We start from the raw sequence: 15,670 nt of genomic DNA on the forward strand, positions 1-15,670 counted from the left end.
CCATCTGTATTCCTTTACAAAGGTATGAAAAGTAGCAGGGGAACTGCCATGTCACTTCTACCTTCATCATGGTGTCAGGTGCAAGAATTGTGATTTAGATCTACTTCAGTTTTTTCTTGTGCTATAGTGGGAAACTGTCATGATCCGAGCTGTTGCACGATGTTGCACAAGTTTTATAGCTACTGGCTATAAAATAGTCAAAGTTTTTTTCTATCTTTAATTAACAAAAATAATATTTATACGTAAGATGTTCGATACTGTGCTGACAATAACAATCACAACTCCTCCTGTTGCTTTCTCCACTGCAAATCATTACAATTTGCAACATTTGGCAATAAACTTCTTGCAATGCAACATTTAAATCCCACTGCTGTCACCTTGTCGTGATCCAAGCTGTTGCATGGCATTGCACAAATTCTCTAGCTACTGGCTATAAATAGTCAAAAGTTTTTTCTATCTTTAATTAACAAAAATAATATCTCTACATAAGATGTTCGATACGGTGCCGACAATAACAATCACAACTCCTTTTGCCTTCTCCACTGCAAATCATTACAATTTCCCTTACAAACATCCATAAGAATTACTTTAATCTCGTTCATATTCTCACATCAGAATGGATTCCACCTCAACGTCGTCCACTATATCTTTATAGCATTATTACAATATCTGAACACTGTGCTTAGTTATCAGTAAATCTCATATGCAGTAATTACAACATTTCCATCTTTCCACCAGCTACCCATTTATAAGAATTGCCTTTACTTGGTACATTAATATAAGCAATCAACGTAACAAACCACTGAATATATTACCGTACACATATAAGTACCTCACTTCATTCGCGAAAATGACAATGTAACACACCACCGAATATAATGAGAAATCTTGATATTTCCATGCAAGTAACTTCACTTAACGAATCTCTTTCTCTTGGCAACCATACATAATAACTACGTTAACTTCATTCACAAACACACACAAGTAAATATGTCATGTAACTTCTTTGTCAGAGCAACACACATGCCCCACAAGTATGTAGCTGTACACAAGATCCTTTACTCATAAATGAAAACACAAGTTTAAAATGACATCATTATGATCCAAGTACGTACACATAAACACATACTAAAATAATACCTAAACATCCTATTCATTCTAATTTACCTCCAAAGACTGCATTGCAACTCAGCTCCACTTACTGGTTATATTTTGAAGCACAAGACGTTCATGCTGCCCTTAGCTATGCAGCTGAGGGCAGCCCACTCAGAGCCGTGGTTGTCCTCTCTGCTTCCTCTCTCTTCTTTCTCTCCCTTCATACCTCTAATCTTCCTTCAGAGAGCTCAGGAAAGGGGGTGTCAGACTTGACCTACAATAACACGCCCATTTTATCATTGACCATTCGGAGACCACTCCACGTGGGAGCCCACATGTGAACAACATAAGGGCAAAGGCACATACAGAATACAATCAAATAATTCTTAAACGTAGTACATATCTGGAAGCAAGACACCATCCTATTGGTGTTTCAGAGGTTCAGGTTTTACTTACTAAGATAGCAACTTCCTTATTGGTCTGACTAGGATATCCAGGTTGCTTATTGGTCACTTTTATTTACCATTCATGTTTCACTCCATGTGGGGAACACGTGTGTATTATATTACTCCCTAAAGTCATTTACTACTCCCCAAGGTCATTAAGAAGTCATTTAGATTGGTCTTGGACATCTGTCTGGGTCATCTCCTAGATTTAAATCTGATACCCAGCAGTCTACCTTCTGTAAATTGGTTTTTGATTGTCTTTTCCTTGTCCTTACTGCTGCTTGACCCACTGCCCATGTGTTTGGCTGGGTTATGGCGGGTCAATATTATGTACACTTCATTTCTTGTTTCTTCATATGTTATATTATGATGTAGGGATCTGGACAAACATCCCCTCTCAGAATGTGCGTCCCGCTCATTAAAGGTAGTGAAGGGTGGGTGGTGGGCTGGGTGTGCATGTCTCCTGCAGGGAGAGAATAATTTAATATATATAATCAGGGAGAGATCATGATATTCACTAGTAGTGGAAAAGATATGTCATCATATTAAGCAAGTAGTGGAAAATATATGGCAGTGCAGTCAATATTCTTTATGTTGTTATGTATATATGTTTATAACTTGAAAGAATGTGTATCATTAGGTAGTATAAATACAACATTAATCATATAAAATCAACTCATAATATCAAATTATACCAATGCTATTCAGAGAAGATATGTCAACATTTTATCAAAGTATTATGGCTATATGTCCATAACTAGGAGGAATGTATATCATATCATATATCAGAAAAAAATCAGCTCATTATCTCAAATTATATCAATATTATTCAGAGGATATATATCAACATCTTACAAGGGAGAGCATCTGTAGACATCATTCAGGTGTTGTCAGAATTTCTCAAAAGAAGTAAGTTGGAACTCAAGTATGCAATGCAGTCAAATTACATCACTGTTAAAAGTATATTATATGGTTAAACTTCTAAGTACAGTAATCGCCCATGTATCCGGATCGCCGTTATCCGGAATTCGCTACTATCCGGAGCTGCCCCCAAGCGTATTCAAACCTACCGCGCGAGCGATCTCTCAATCCCGTTAGGTGGAAGCACTTACTCCCATGCCATCCTGTATCACACTAGCCTACAACTTGCCTCTTGCCTAAAACTCGAGTAATTGCGGCTCTCATCGGCGAGTTTGTAGTGTTCTTCATCATTCCAGCATGGTAGGAGTGTACGTACGTTCCACCACCACTTAAGGTGGTGTCACACTAGCACTTTTTCCGTTGTCTTCGATGATTTTCGTCATTTTTAACTGTTCCGTCAACTCTTTCTATCATCTTGAGTCAGACAAAACGCACTATTTTCCTCTAGTGCCAATTTTTAGTCAAATTAAGATTTATGGCTTCTATTCAACACTTATATTAAAATTGATTTTCTTGTTAATTGGAATGATGCTATAATCTCAAATTAATAGAATCTTTATAAGTAGATGTAAATATATTTGTGTGTGTGTGTGTGTGTGTGTATATATATATGTGTGTGTGTGTATATATATATATATATATATATATATATATATATATATATATATATATATATATATATATATATATATATATATATATATATATATATATATATATATATATATATATATATATATATATATATATATATATATATATATATATATATATATATATATATATATATATATATATATATATATATATATATATATATATATATATATATATATATATATATATATATATATATATATACAGTAAGGTCTCGGTTTACGTCAGAGTTACGTTCCTGAAACATGATGTAAGTTGATTTTGTACGTAACTCGAGTTTCCGTACATTTCAAAGCATATTATCGAGTTTTCAACCAATCATTGTTTATGGTCATTCAGGTAAGTTAAAGGTTATATTGTTATATTATTTACAACTATGTAGGAATATGAAACACAAGCTTGTTTTGTTGTTGATTAGGGCATGACGAAGGACTGCAGGTTGCCGAGAGGGTGGGCGCCTGAGGCCGCCAGGAGGGTGGGCAGGTCGAATGTTGTGACGCCCAGGGCGGACAGCTGGGAGCGTAGTGCAGTGCGGTGGGAGTAGAAGCGTGGGCAGCGAAGCAGGAAATGCAATAGGAAAGGGCAATAGGGATCAGCAGACAGGCGCAGACGGTGCAAGTGAGCTGCGAGTGTTGTGTGGCCCAGGCGAAGGCTCCGGAGTTATTGTTGTTATGGGTGTGCGAGCCCTCAAGGTCTTCAACCTCCCCGTTGTCATGGTAACGGGCTTCCCATTTTCTTCTTCACTCCCTCACACACAGCTGCTGCCTCCCTTCTCATGTCTTTTAATTATGTCCTCTTTTTCTTGTAGCGTAATGGTTTTCCTTTTCCTAGCATCACTGCTGTCACTAAGGAGTTTTCTCTTTGGTGCCATTGAGCAAGATACTAAGAACTTGAGTCAGTAAACGCAGAAGTAGGATTACACTTGCCAGGCAGGGTGTTATTGTATTCAAGTGTGAGGCGGGCGGTGTGGCGGGTAACCACTAGTGACGCCTGGTGGCCAACAATAATAATAAATCCCGTGCTTTACGATTTATAAATTTTCAATTTTTTTTAATCTTAAATTGCCTTATAGTGGACTGACTTAACTACGAGTTTGACGTAACTCGAGACCGACTTAACCCGGGACTTTACTGTATATATATATATATATATATATATATATATATATATATATATATATATATATATATATATATATATATATATATATATATATATATATATATATATATATATATATATATATATATATATATATATATATATATATATATATATTTATACCTAGCCTAGCAGTGAAAAGTGGTTCAGTTGTTTGTTTACATTTTTCTGGGACTTAGATTCTCCAAGGCAGAACTTCCAAGTAGCAACTGGCCTATATGAGCTACTCTGTTGTTTATGAGTGGACAAAGCTGTTTGAAGAGTTTCTCATAGAGAACAATAAAGGCCAAAAATAGCAACAAGAAAATAACGACTTGCTGGGGGTGAAGGGGCCGTCATGTTTGTTTATAGTTGACAAACTCAACAAAGGCGGTAGCGAGCTTGTGTGTGACGACAAGCGACAACAAAAGTTGACAGTCTTAAGAAAGTTGACAGAAAAGTGGTAGTGTGAGGCTGCCTTCACTGTTGTGTGTACATCCCACCACCCATTGTACTTCTTATGTACCAATTTTTGTTCCAGATTATACATTTAATGTGCTTTTATTCATTGTTTTCTTACCCATTTGGGTTTATGTACATGTTTTTTCTAATTTTTTATAAGGGGTTGGGAAAAGAAATTCTGCGTATCCGGATATTTTGCATATCTGCCAAAGCCTCAGCTGGTATAATCTGGATACGCGGGTGATTACTGTATATACATAAATATGAAGGAATGAATATCTCATTATCTCAGATAAGGGTGACGTCTCATACAAGGTAACATAAAACACTAAAAATTATTACATCTCGTAAGCATGCACTAATATCACGAAGTCGAAAATGAACTGATGCAAAGGATTCAGAAGTACTGATATATAGATTGCATTAATCTTGCAATATGAAATAGCTGCTCTCAAATCCACGTCATATGTTGATATAAAGAATATGCCGGTATTTCTCACCTTAAGTCAAAGATATTCATCTTTGTATGTAATACAACGCACAATACTCGGAAAACCATACCCAAAGTTATAGTTCTTTGTCAAACTACTAAAAAATATTAGCTCTGTTAAAATACTCAAACATTACCGTTCTGTATCATCACCAACACACAGACTGTAACGGTTTACGAGTGGAGGTGTGAGAAAATAAATCCTTCTGCTGCTGTCTCTTTACTTCTTCTGCCAGCATTTATACAAGAAGCCCATTTGTCAGCTCGGTTTTAACAATGAATGACACATTGAAACAATACGAACGAAACATGTACATTAGTTCGAACACGGAATATTGGAATAGCATTTCACTACATGGACAAAGAAATGATGAAGAAACTGATAAGTACTGTCATACCTCGCTTAACACGACAGTTACGTTCCTGAGCTTGTCGTGCACGGCGAGATTCGTGTTGGGCGAATAATAGACCCTATGGAAAAATAGGGGTTACGTTCCCAGATCCTCCCAAAAAAACACTTTTTTACCAAAAAGACTGAAAAAAAAAAAACAAGAAATGAAGTACCAAACACACATTTTATTTAACTACAGTACTAGCACAGTAATACTCTGCTTAATGAACAGGATAGGGGGTGTCAAAGCTGTTCGTAGAGCGGAAATTCGTTAAGCGGACGTAATTTTCCCATAGGAAATAATGGAAATAGCGGGGATGCGTTCTGGGCTGGTCCCCAACATACCACATGGGTAAAAACACAAAATATATATATATATTTCTATTAGCTTTTTACAAGCCTTGCTCCCAAGAAAAGATTGTTTTGCAATGCATAAAGTGAAATCTTAATGGAATACCAAAAAACAAAGCAGAGATGATGAGATCGGCCACAGACGGCGGAGACTCCAGCGACTTAGCCGCTTCTTCTTCTTGTGAGCTTTTTAGCTTGGCGTGTTTTCTTTCACCACGATATTACATTTGTTTCCACTCTATTGCCTGCTATAATGGATATCATATCTTAGTATTCATATACGCTCATGCCATGAGGATAACCTCGACTCCGTGGCAGTGAGTGATAGTGAATTACTAATGAAATACTGCGGTATTTCATACTAACATGATGATATCTTACCATATTACCATATAGATAATATCAGATTCTGTATAATAGGATAAAAACAAATTTCTCCAATATATCTGATATCATCCCAAGTAATTTTACTTTCAAAATCGAACCTCCTAATATTTTGAAGAAAAAATATCAAAACAAAAGAAACTGCAGCTTATCATTGAAAATTCATTTACTTAAAAATTCTAAGTGGCAACAGCCTTTCCCATCTCCCAAACACTGACCTTTTAGTTAGCATGTCTGTGTTGGACAGAAAATTGTTTTTAGCCAACACATCTATAATAATCTTCATTCCTTCGCTCTTCATGAAATTGTACTGGAACTCAAGGGCCTTCTCTGCCATGGGGTTGTGGGCTGGCATAAGCAGTCAATACAGCACCTGCCCCAATAAACACCTTTCATTATATTAATTCTCTGTCTTCTTATAGAACCCCTAAATAATATCAATAATCAACTCGTATAATTTTTCAAGTTCAAGTAATACTGAACTACAATTTTTAAAAGATAGTACAATTCCATAAAATTTTCCATTTGTTTAACCGTTACCTACACCAAGGGGTTATTCAAAGAGAGGTCTTTAGTTTTGCTTTTACTTACCTGAAGATTATAGAGAACTTGTGAAGGCGATGAAGAGAAAACAATGTTCTCAAGAGAAGGAGATAAACTCTGGTCCCCAATCTTGGCATGTTCCAAACAGATAGTTCGTAGGTTGTTGACTGAGATATAAAGTTTCATAAAATTAGAATATAAATACATCAGTTTAACCCCTTCAATACGGTGACGCCTATATAGGTGTCATGAAGCCCCAGTAGCATATACGGTGACGCCTACGTACACGTCATATTTCTTTTCTGAGCTTTCTTCAGTTCAGTTGTACCGTATAGTGTGTTGGATACCAACTACACACGCCGTATGCTGTCCTTGAAATCCTAGTGCTCCTCCCACCATCCTTGTCTCCACCAATCACTAAAGATAAGCTACATGCCTTGTGTCTAAAATTACCCAATGGCATAGACTGTTCCCATCTCTCTCTCTCTCTCTCTCTCTCTCTCTCTCTCTCTCTCTCTCTCTCTCTCTCTCTCTCTCTCTCTCTCTCTCTCTCTCTCTCTCTCTCTCTCTCTCTCTCTCTCTCTCTCTCTCTCTCTCTCTCTCTCTCTCTCTCTCGAAAGATAAGTTACATCCTCCGCCTTGTAACATCTACACACACACACACATGAAGACTTATGAAGACAGACTGAAAAGAATTTCCAACCCTCAGAGAAAGGAGACCTCAATATACAGAGTGATGATTGGCATGGAAAAATGGATGGGAAGATCTGAAAGATAAGTTACATAAAATCCGCCTTGTAACATTCATGTGAAAAGCTGGACACATAGACACACACACACACACAGTAAATACAGCAGAGGAAGGAAGGCGATACCGCTCCCGAGAATCAGCTGATCTTCACTACCTTTGTTTGGGTTTACAGTGGCCTGGGCGATAAGTGTGGACTCATTTTTTTTTCATGAATACAGTGTTAAATAATAATGAGTGAGAAAGATATTCCATCTAAATGCAGGTATGTGACAAGGAAAGAATGAAAGCTGATGATGACAATGTTGGTGAGGAGGAGGAGAATTTGAAGGCTTTGATACAGCGCAAACTTCACTATTTGATAGAGTCTTAACTATCGAACGTAAATTAGATAAATTGATAAAGGAGAGTATGGGAATGAAAGAGAATGAAGAACAGGATAAAGAGCTCCAGAAATTGAAAGAAAGGATAAAAGAGTGGAAGAAAACGAAACTAGGCTAAGAACCGAAAATGAAGAATTAAAAGTCCAAATAGCGAACTATAAGAAATTGATGGAAGAAGGACTCGGTAAAGCCGAGAAAGAAAAAGAAAAGCTAAAAGATCTAGTTAACAAAGAAGAAGAAAGAGTACAAGACGTGATTAAAAAGAAGTACAAGCATGGAGAATCCAAGATAAGAAAGACAAGGAATCATTTCAAGAAGTATTTCAAGAACAGTTAAAAGAAAGAGATGAAAATATGACAAGCAAAATGATAGGAGTCCTCAAGAAAAAGAAAATTTAGTAAGAGAAATTGCGGAAAAAAGAAGAGTGTAATTATTTTTGGACTGAAAGAAAAAATGTTAAATATAGACCAAGAAGGGAAAAAGACGAAATGAAATCAGTAAAAGACCTACTAAAACATCTGAATGACGAGGATAGACAGAACTTAGAAGAGGAAGTAGAAGAAATCCATAGAATGGGACCATATCAAGAAGGAACAGTGAGACCAATTAAGATATTACTAAAATCACAAGCAGCAGCAGAAGAAGTACTATATAGAAAAACGAAACTCAGAGAAACAGAAGGTTGCAAAGATATATATATAAAGAAAAATAGAAACGAGGAGGAAAGGAAGAGACACAATGAACTGGTGGCAGAAGCAAGAGAAAAAATAATGAAAGGTCAGAGGAGGAGAAGAAGGCATTTTTGGAGAATTATAGGAGACAGGATAAGGAAATGGTATATAAAAGAGAAAGAAGAGAAAAGAATGGAGCAAGTTTAACTAAAATGATAAGAACAAGAGATTAAAAATGATGTATACAAACATAGATGGGATTTTATCTAGTAAATTAGAATTAAGAGATTACATAAAGAAAGAAGAACCAGATATTGTATGCCTGGTGGAAACAAAGTTAAATGAGGCAATAAAAATAGACATAGATAAAAGGTATAATATATGGAGGAGAGACAGAGTGGGTAAAGGAGGAGGAGGAGTCATGATGATGTTAAGGAAGGAGATAGTGGTAAATCAAGTGGAGTTTGGGAAGGAAAATCAGAAATACTGTATGTTAAGATGCATATTAACAAAAAGGAGTTAACAATCATTGGAACATATGTGCCACCAAAACAAACTCATGGACTAACCAAGAATATAGAGACATGATAGATGACACAATAAGGAGTCTTACAAGAATCATTAAGGAAAGGAGAAAAGTGATATTGATAGGAGATTTCAACTGTAAGGAGGTAGACTGGGAAAATTATGAAAGTGGTATGGGGGAAGATGCCTGGGGAGATAGATTCCTGAACCTAATGATAGATAATTTGATGGTCCAAAGAGTAAAGGAAAACACAAGATTCAGAGGAAACGATGAACCAGCAAGATTAGACCTAGTTTTTACAAGGGATATACCAATTAACGATGATATAAGATACAAGTGCCCATTGGGAAAGAGTGACCATGTAATATTAGAGATGGATATAGAAGAAGGAAAGGAAGATAGAGATGAATCATACAAAGGAGACCGATTAAATTACAGAAAGGCTGATATTGAGAATCTCAAGAACTATTTTAAAACGTAAACTGGGAGGAGATGGAAAACTCATTAACGGTTCAAGAGAAATATAACTTATTTTTGGAAATATACAAAACTGGGGTCAGGAATATGTTCCGAAATATAGACCTAAAGAAGAAGGAAAGAAAGATTGGTTTAATGCAAGATGTGCTAGGGCAAAGGAGAAACGAGATGGAGCATGGAAAAGGTGGAGAAGAAACAGAAATCCAGAAAATAAGGAAAACTTCAAAACAGCAAGAAATGAATATGCTAAGGTGAGAAAGGAAGAAGAAAAGAACTATGAAAAGGACATTGTCGAAAAATGTAAGGAACAACCAAAATTGTTCTACAGATTCATAAATGGAAAAATAAGACAAAAAGAAACAATAGAAAGGTTAAAAGGAGAAAACGGAATGGTGGAAGACCCAAAAGTATGGCAGAACTGTTAAATAGTAAATTTCATGAGGTCTTTACTAAGGAATCCAAATTTGAAAGACCACAGGGTAATAGAGACTGTCTATATGAAAGAGATTAAAGTAACCAAGCTTGAAATAAAAAGTTGATGACGGAATTGGATGAGGAAAAGGCAATGGGACCGGATGAAGTCTCAGGCAGAATACTGAAAGAATGTAGGGAAGAACTAGCAAGTCCAATATACAACATCATAAAATGCTCAATAGAAAATGGAACAGTGCCAGTGGAGTGGAAAAGAGCTGAGGTGGTTCCCATATATAAGAGCGGAAGGAAGGAAGAACCTTTAAATTACAGGCGGTATCACTAACTAGTGTAATATGCAAGATGTGTGAAAAAGTAATAAAGAAGCAATGGATCGAGTTTCTTGAAGACAACAAAATATTATCAAATAGCCAATTTGGTTTTAGAAAAGGTCGGTCATGTGTGACAAATTTATTGAGTTTCTACTCTAGAATAGTTGATAAAGTACAAGAGAGAGAGGATGGGTTGACTGTATTTATTTAGATCTAAAAAAGGCTTTTGATAAAGTGCCACATGAAAGATTACTATGGAAGTTAGAGGAGAAGGGTGGCTTAAAAGGAAGCACATTGAGATGGATGAAGAATTACTTAAGGGGAGAGAAATAAGGACGATAGTTAAAGATATGAAGTCCAAGTGGAGAACAGTAGACAGCGGAGTGCCACAGGGTCAGTATTGGCACCAATACTTTTCTCGTATATATAAATGACATGCCAGAGGAGTGAACAGCTACATAAATCTGTTTTGGACGATGCGAAACTGTGCAGAGTCATTAAACAAAAGAGGATTGTGAAATACTACAGGAAGACTTAAACAAGATCTGGAAATGGAGCAAAAATGGGAGATGGAATTCAATGTGGACAAAAGCCATGTCATGGAAATGGGAAAAAGTGAAAGACGACCAGTGGGAATCTATAAGATGGGAGATGGAGTAGAACTAGAAAAAGTAAAAAGGAAAAGGACTTGGGAGTGACAATGGAAGAAAATAATCAACCGGTTAGCCATATTGATAGAATTTTCAGAGAGACGTATAATTTGCTAAGGAATATTGGAGTAGCATTTCACTATATGGACAAGGAAATGATGAAGAAATTGATAAGTACTAAAATAAGACCTAGATTGGAATATGCAGGAGTTGTGTGGACTCCCCATAAAAAGAAACACATAAGAAAATTAGAGACTACAAAAAATGGCTACAAGAATGGTTCCAGAATTTAAAGGGATGGCATATGAGGAGAGACTAAAGGCAATGGATCTACCAACCTTGGAGCAGAGAAGAGAGAGAGGATCTGATACAAGTTTATAAATTGATTAACGGAATGGATGAAGTGGATAATGAGAAACTGATCCTGAGAGAAGAATATGACTTTAGAAGCACAAGATCGCATAGTAAGAAACTAAGGAAGGGACGATGTCTGAGAGATGTTAAAAATTTAGTTTCCGCAAAGATGTGTTGAGACTTGGAACAGTTTGAGTGAGGAAGTGGTATCAGCAAAGAGTGTACATAGTTTTAAAGAAAAATTGGATAAGTGTAGATATGGAGACGGGACCACACGAGCATAAAGCCCAGGCCCTGTAAAACTACAACTAGGTAAATACACACACACACACACACACACACACACACACACACACACACACACACACACACACACACACACACACACACACGGAAAGGAGCTGGTAATGTTTGTCCCGTCTCCATATAGTCATGTTAACTGTTGATTAGCAAAATCCAGTGAAGATAAACTGTAGCCTGCGTTTGAGCCATCAGCTGGTTTGTTTACGTCTGCGCAACATGGCGGCCGTGAACTCGAAAGAGAATCAGACTTCACAGGGTTTCAAGGAATAATGAAGAGCGCTTATGTGAAGAAAATTCTGGAGTTAGAAGTAAAATTGAAAACTGTTTGAAAAGTATGAGGGCCTGGAAACGAGTTATGACAATGTAAGAAAGACTGTAGCCGATATGAAGAAGGAAAATGCAGCACTGAAAGAGGAAACTAACAAGGAATTGAAAATGTGGAGATTTGGTTGGAGAAGCAGAGATCTCAAAGTTGCAAGTCTGAAATCAAAGAGTCAGGGAGAAAACTTTGGGCCTTGCTGAAATTAAATGTTAAAGCTGAGTGGTGAAGGTTATTAAGTCAAATGAGACATTGGTGAGAAACTGTAGAAAAAAATGATATTTGGTGTGGAGAGGACAGTAAAAGAGAGAGAAAACATAAAAAGATAAATAATAAGAGTTTTACTGGAGAATCTTGGATATGAGACTGTCACAAAAGGAGATGAATTGGTTCATAACCCAAGGAAGAGAGAAGAGATCTCGGTGAAAAGGAAGAGGACTGTTAAATGAGTTGAGAAAAGGCTTTGAAAAAATGAAGAGAGCGAAGATGAATCTTGGATATGAGACTGAGGAAGTGGTTCATAACCCAGAAAAGTACAGCAAGAAAGGACTAAAGGAGCGAAATGTAATGTATTCCAACATAAATGGAGTGATATCGGGATTTTAGAACTCAACGATTACTTGAGGGACAAGAACCCAGATATTGTGGGTCTTACTGAAACAAAACTGAGAGAGGAGAAGACCTGATGAAGGTTGGAGAAGGAAATATAACGTTTGGAAAAGAAATAGAGTAGGTAAGATGGGAGGAGGAGTGATGTTGCTGGTTAAAAAAGATATAAAGGTGGATCAAGTGAAAAAAGGTATGGGAAAGGCAGAAGTGCTAAAGATCAGAGCAGAAACTAATGAAGGAAAAAGAGGCACTACATAGTGGTGTACGTACCACCTAAGACAAATGCATGGTCAGTACAGGAATATGAAGAAATGATAAGTGATACAGGAACATGTCTGGAAGAAATGTTGGGTGGCTGTGAACGAACTATAATGATGGGAGATTTTAATTGTAAAGAGGTGTGTTGGGAGGACTGGTCAATGGAAGGATCAGAGACAACATGGGAAATACACTATTGACACTGGCAATGGAAAATGTGTTAACTCAGTGGGTCAAAGAAGATACTAGGTTTGGAGGGAGGAGCATCGTCAAGACTGGACTTGGTCTTTAGTACAGAGCCAATGGTCATTGAGGAGATGAGGGTGGAGTGCCCTTTAGCAAAGAGTGATCATGCAGTTTTGGAGTTCAAGGTGATAGAGGAAGAGAAATCTAGAAGAAATGAAGAATATAAAGTGGGAAGATGGAATTATGCCAAGACAGATTTTAATTGTTACGAAAAGTGAGATGTGACAAAGATTGCGAACTACTCCAGGAAGACTTGGACAGAATATGGAAATGGAGCTGTACATGGCAAATGGAGTTCAACACGACAAAATGCAAGAAAATAGAGTTTGGCAAGAGTGAAAGAAGAATCAGGAGTATGTACAAGATAGGAAATGAAGACATAAAACCAGTCATGAAGAAAAAGACCTTGGGGTGACAATTACCAATGACCTATCGCCAGAGAGACATATAAACAAAATAATTGGAGAAGTATTGAACTTATTGAGGAACATAAGAGTGGCGTTCGTATATCTAGATGAAGAAATGATGAAGAAAATAATTACTGCAATGATAAGACCGAGGCTTGAATATGCAACAATACAGTGGGCTCGAACTTAAAGAAACACATAAGGAAACTAGAGAAAGTACAGAGGGCTGCAACGAAAATGGTGCCTGACTTAAGAGATTTGACTTATGAAGACAGACTGAAAAGAATGCAACTTCCAACCCTGGAAAACAGAAGAGAAAGGGAGACCTGATAGCAATATACAGAGTGATGATTGGCATGGAAAAAATGGATAGGGAAGATCTGTGTATGTGGAATGGAAGAATGTCGAGAGGGCATGGGAAAAAACTAAAATGGCCACTTATAGGAGAGATGTGAAAAATATAGCTTCCTCATAGAAGGGTGGAAGCATGGAATAGTTTAGACGTGGAAGTGGTCAACGCAAGGAATATTCATGATTTTAAGAAAAAGCTGGACATTAATAGATATGGAGACGGGACAACACGAGCATAGCTCTTTTCCGTATGTTACAATTAGGTAAATACAATTAGGTAAATACACACACACACACACACAAATACAAATTTTCTAACTCTCTCTCTCTCTCTCTCTCTCTCTCTCTCTCTCTCTCTCTCTCTCTCTCTCTCTCTCTCTCTCTCTCTCTCTCCTCTCTCCTTTCTCCTCTGAAAGATAAGCTACATCGTCCGCTTGTGTCTAAAATATTAGCAAATGTCTCTCTCTCTCTCTCTCTCTCTCTCTCTCTCTCTCTCTCTCTCTCTCTCTCAAGAGAGAAGTGTCCACTTTCCTCTTCGAAGGCAATATAGTGACTAAAAAATAGCAGCATAATACACAAAGACTTGCACAAAGCTTGCACGAGTTTCAGGAGGCATACCAGTATATCATACAGGCGGGCTTTTGTAACATCCGGCGCGAAGGGGTTAATATATTTTGATCAAATAGCTACTACTGCCACTCCGCCGTCTGTGGCCGATCTCATCATCTCTGCTTTATTTTTTGGTATTCCATGTAAGATTTCACTTTATGCATTACAAAACAATCCTTTCTTGGGGGCAAGGTTTGTAAAAAGCTAATAAAAATGTTGTTTTGTGAACATATATGCATATATAAGACAGTAACACAGGACCAGTAGGAGATTCAAATGGAGACCAAATCGTGCAATTGCGAGTCAAAGTTGTGCTCGGTGAAATATGGTATATTTTACTGATTCGTGTATACGCAAGATTCATGTTCGGCGAATTCGTGTTCGGCGAGGTATGACAGTACTATAACAAGACCCCGATTGGAGTATGCAGGAGTAGTGTGGACCCTTCACAAAAAGAAACACATAAGGAAGTTGGAGAGACTACAAAAAAGGGCTACAAGAATGGTCCCAGAACTTGAAGGGATGACATATGAGGAGAGACTAAAGGCTATGGATCTTCCAACATTGGAGCAGAGAAGGGAGAGAGGGGATCTCATACAAGTTTATAAATTGATAAATGGAATGGACCAAGTCGACCAAGTTCCTTCATGGCATTGTATTGTAGTGGTACACTGCCTCTGCCACTGAACATCCCTTGCGTGCTATTATAGTCTTCATGGTCCTATGGTTCTTCTCTGATATACCATTATTGGAAGGAGCGTTGGCACACCGATACCTGACTGTCATGCCCCAATGAGTGGCAAATTCGTTGAACGCTGAACTGTGAAAGCTGGCTGCGTTTTCATTTAAGAGTTCCCTGGGTGCCCCATGTTTAAAAAACACAGCTTCTAACTGTTCGGTAACACTGATTGTATCCTGATGTCGGATTCTTCTCCAGATTGCGTAACGTGATAGACCACAGTCGATCAGTGTCATGTAGTGATGGCTGCGAACATGACAGATGTCCATGCTGAGCCTGTCCCAGATGGTAGAAACTCCTAATTCCCCTCTCTGCCAATTGGTTGGCGCCGGATCGATGGACTGGCACTCCCAACATTTCTTAACACCGCTCACCTGTTACCGCTGAACAGCCGGGT

At 37.5% G+C, this 15,670-nt stretch overlaps 1 protein-coding gene and 1 long non-coding RNA gene across 3 annotated transcripts in view; one reads left to right on the forward strand and one right to left on the reverse strand.

The window, feature by feature from the left end:
- Positions 1-15,670, forward strand: part of LOC123514971 (vacuolar protein sorting-associated protein 54-like) — a 250,921-nt gene that overhangs the window by 1,560 nt on the left and 233,691 nt on the right. The window lies entirely within an intron of this gene.
- On the reverse strand, positions 6,563-7,200 carry LOC123514972. Its single transcript, XR_006677724.1, has 2 exons — positions 6,929-7,200; positions 6,563-6,710 (listed from the first exon to the last, which is right to left on the reverse strand). It is a non-coding gene; the product is annotated as an uncharacterized LOC123514972 (long non-coding RNA).

The sequence above is a fragment of the Portunus trituberculatus genome, chromosome 38 (genome assembly GCF_017591435.1).
Source record: "Portunus trituberculatus isolate SZX2019 chromosome 38, ASM1759143v1, whole genome shotgun sequence".
Classification (NCBI taxonomy): domain Eukaryota; kingdom Metazoa; phylum Arthropoda; class Malacostraca; order Decapoda; family Portunidae; genus Portunus; species Portunus trituberculatus.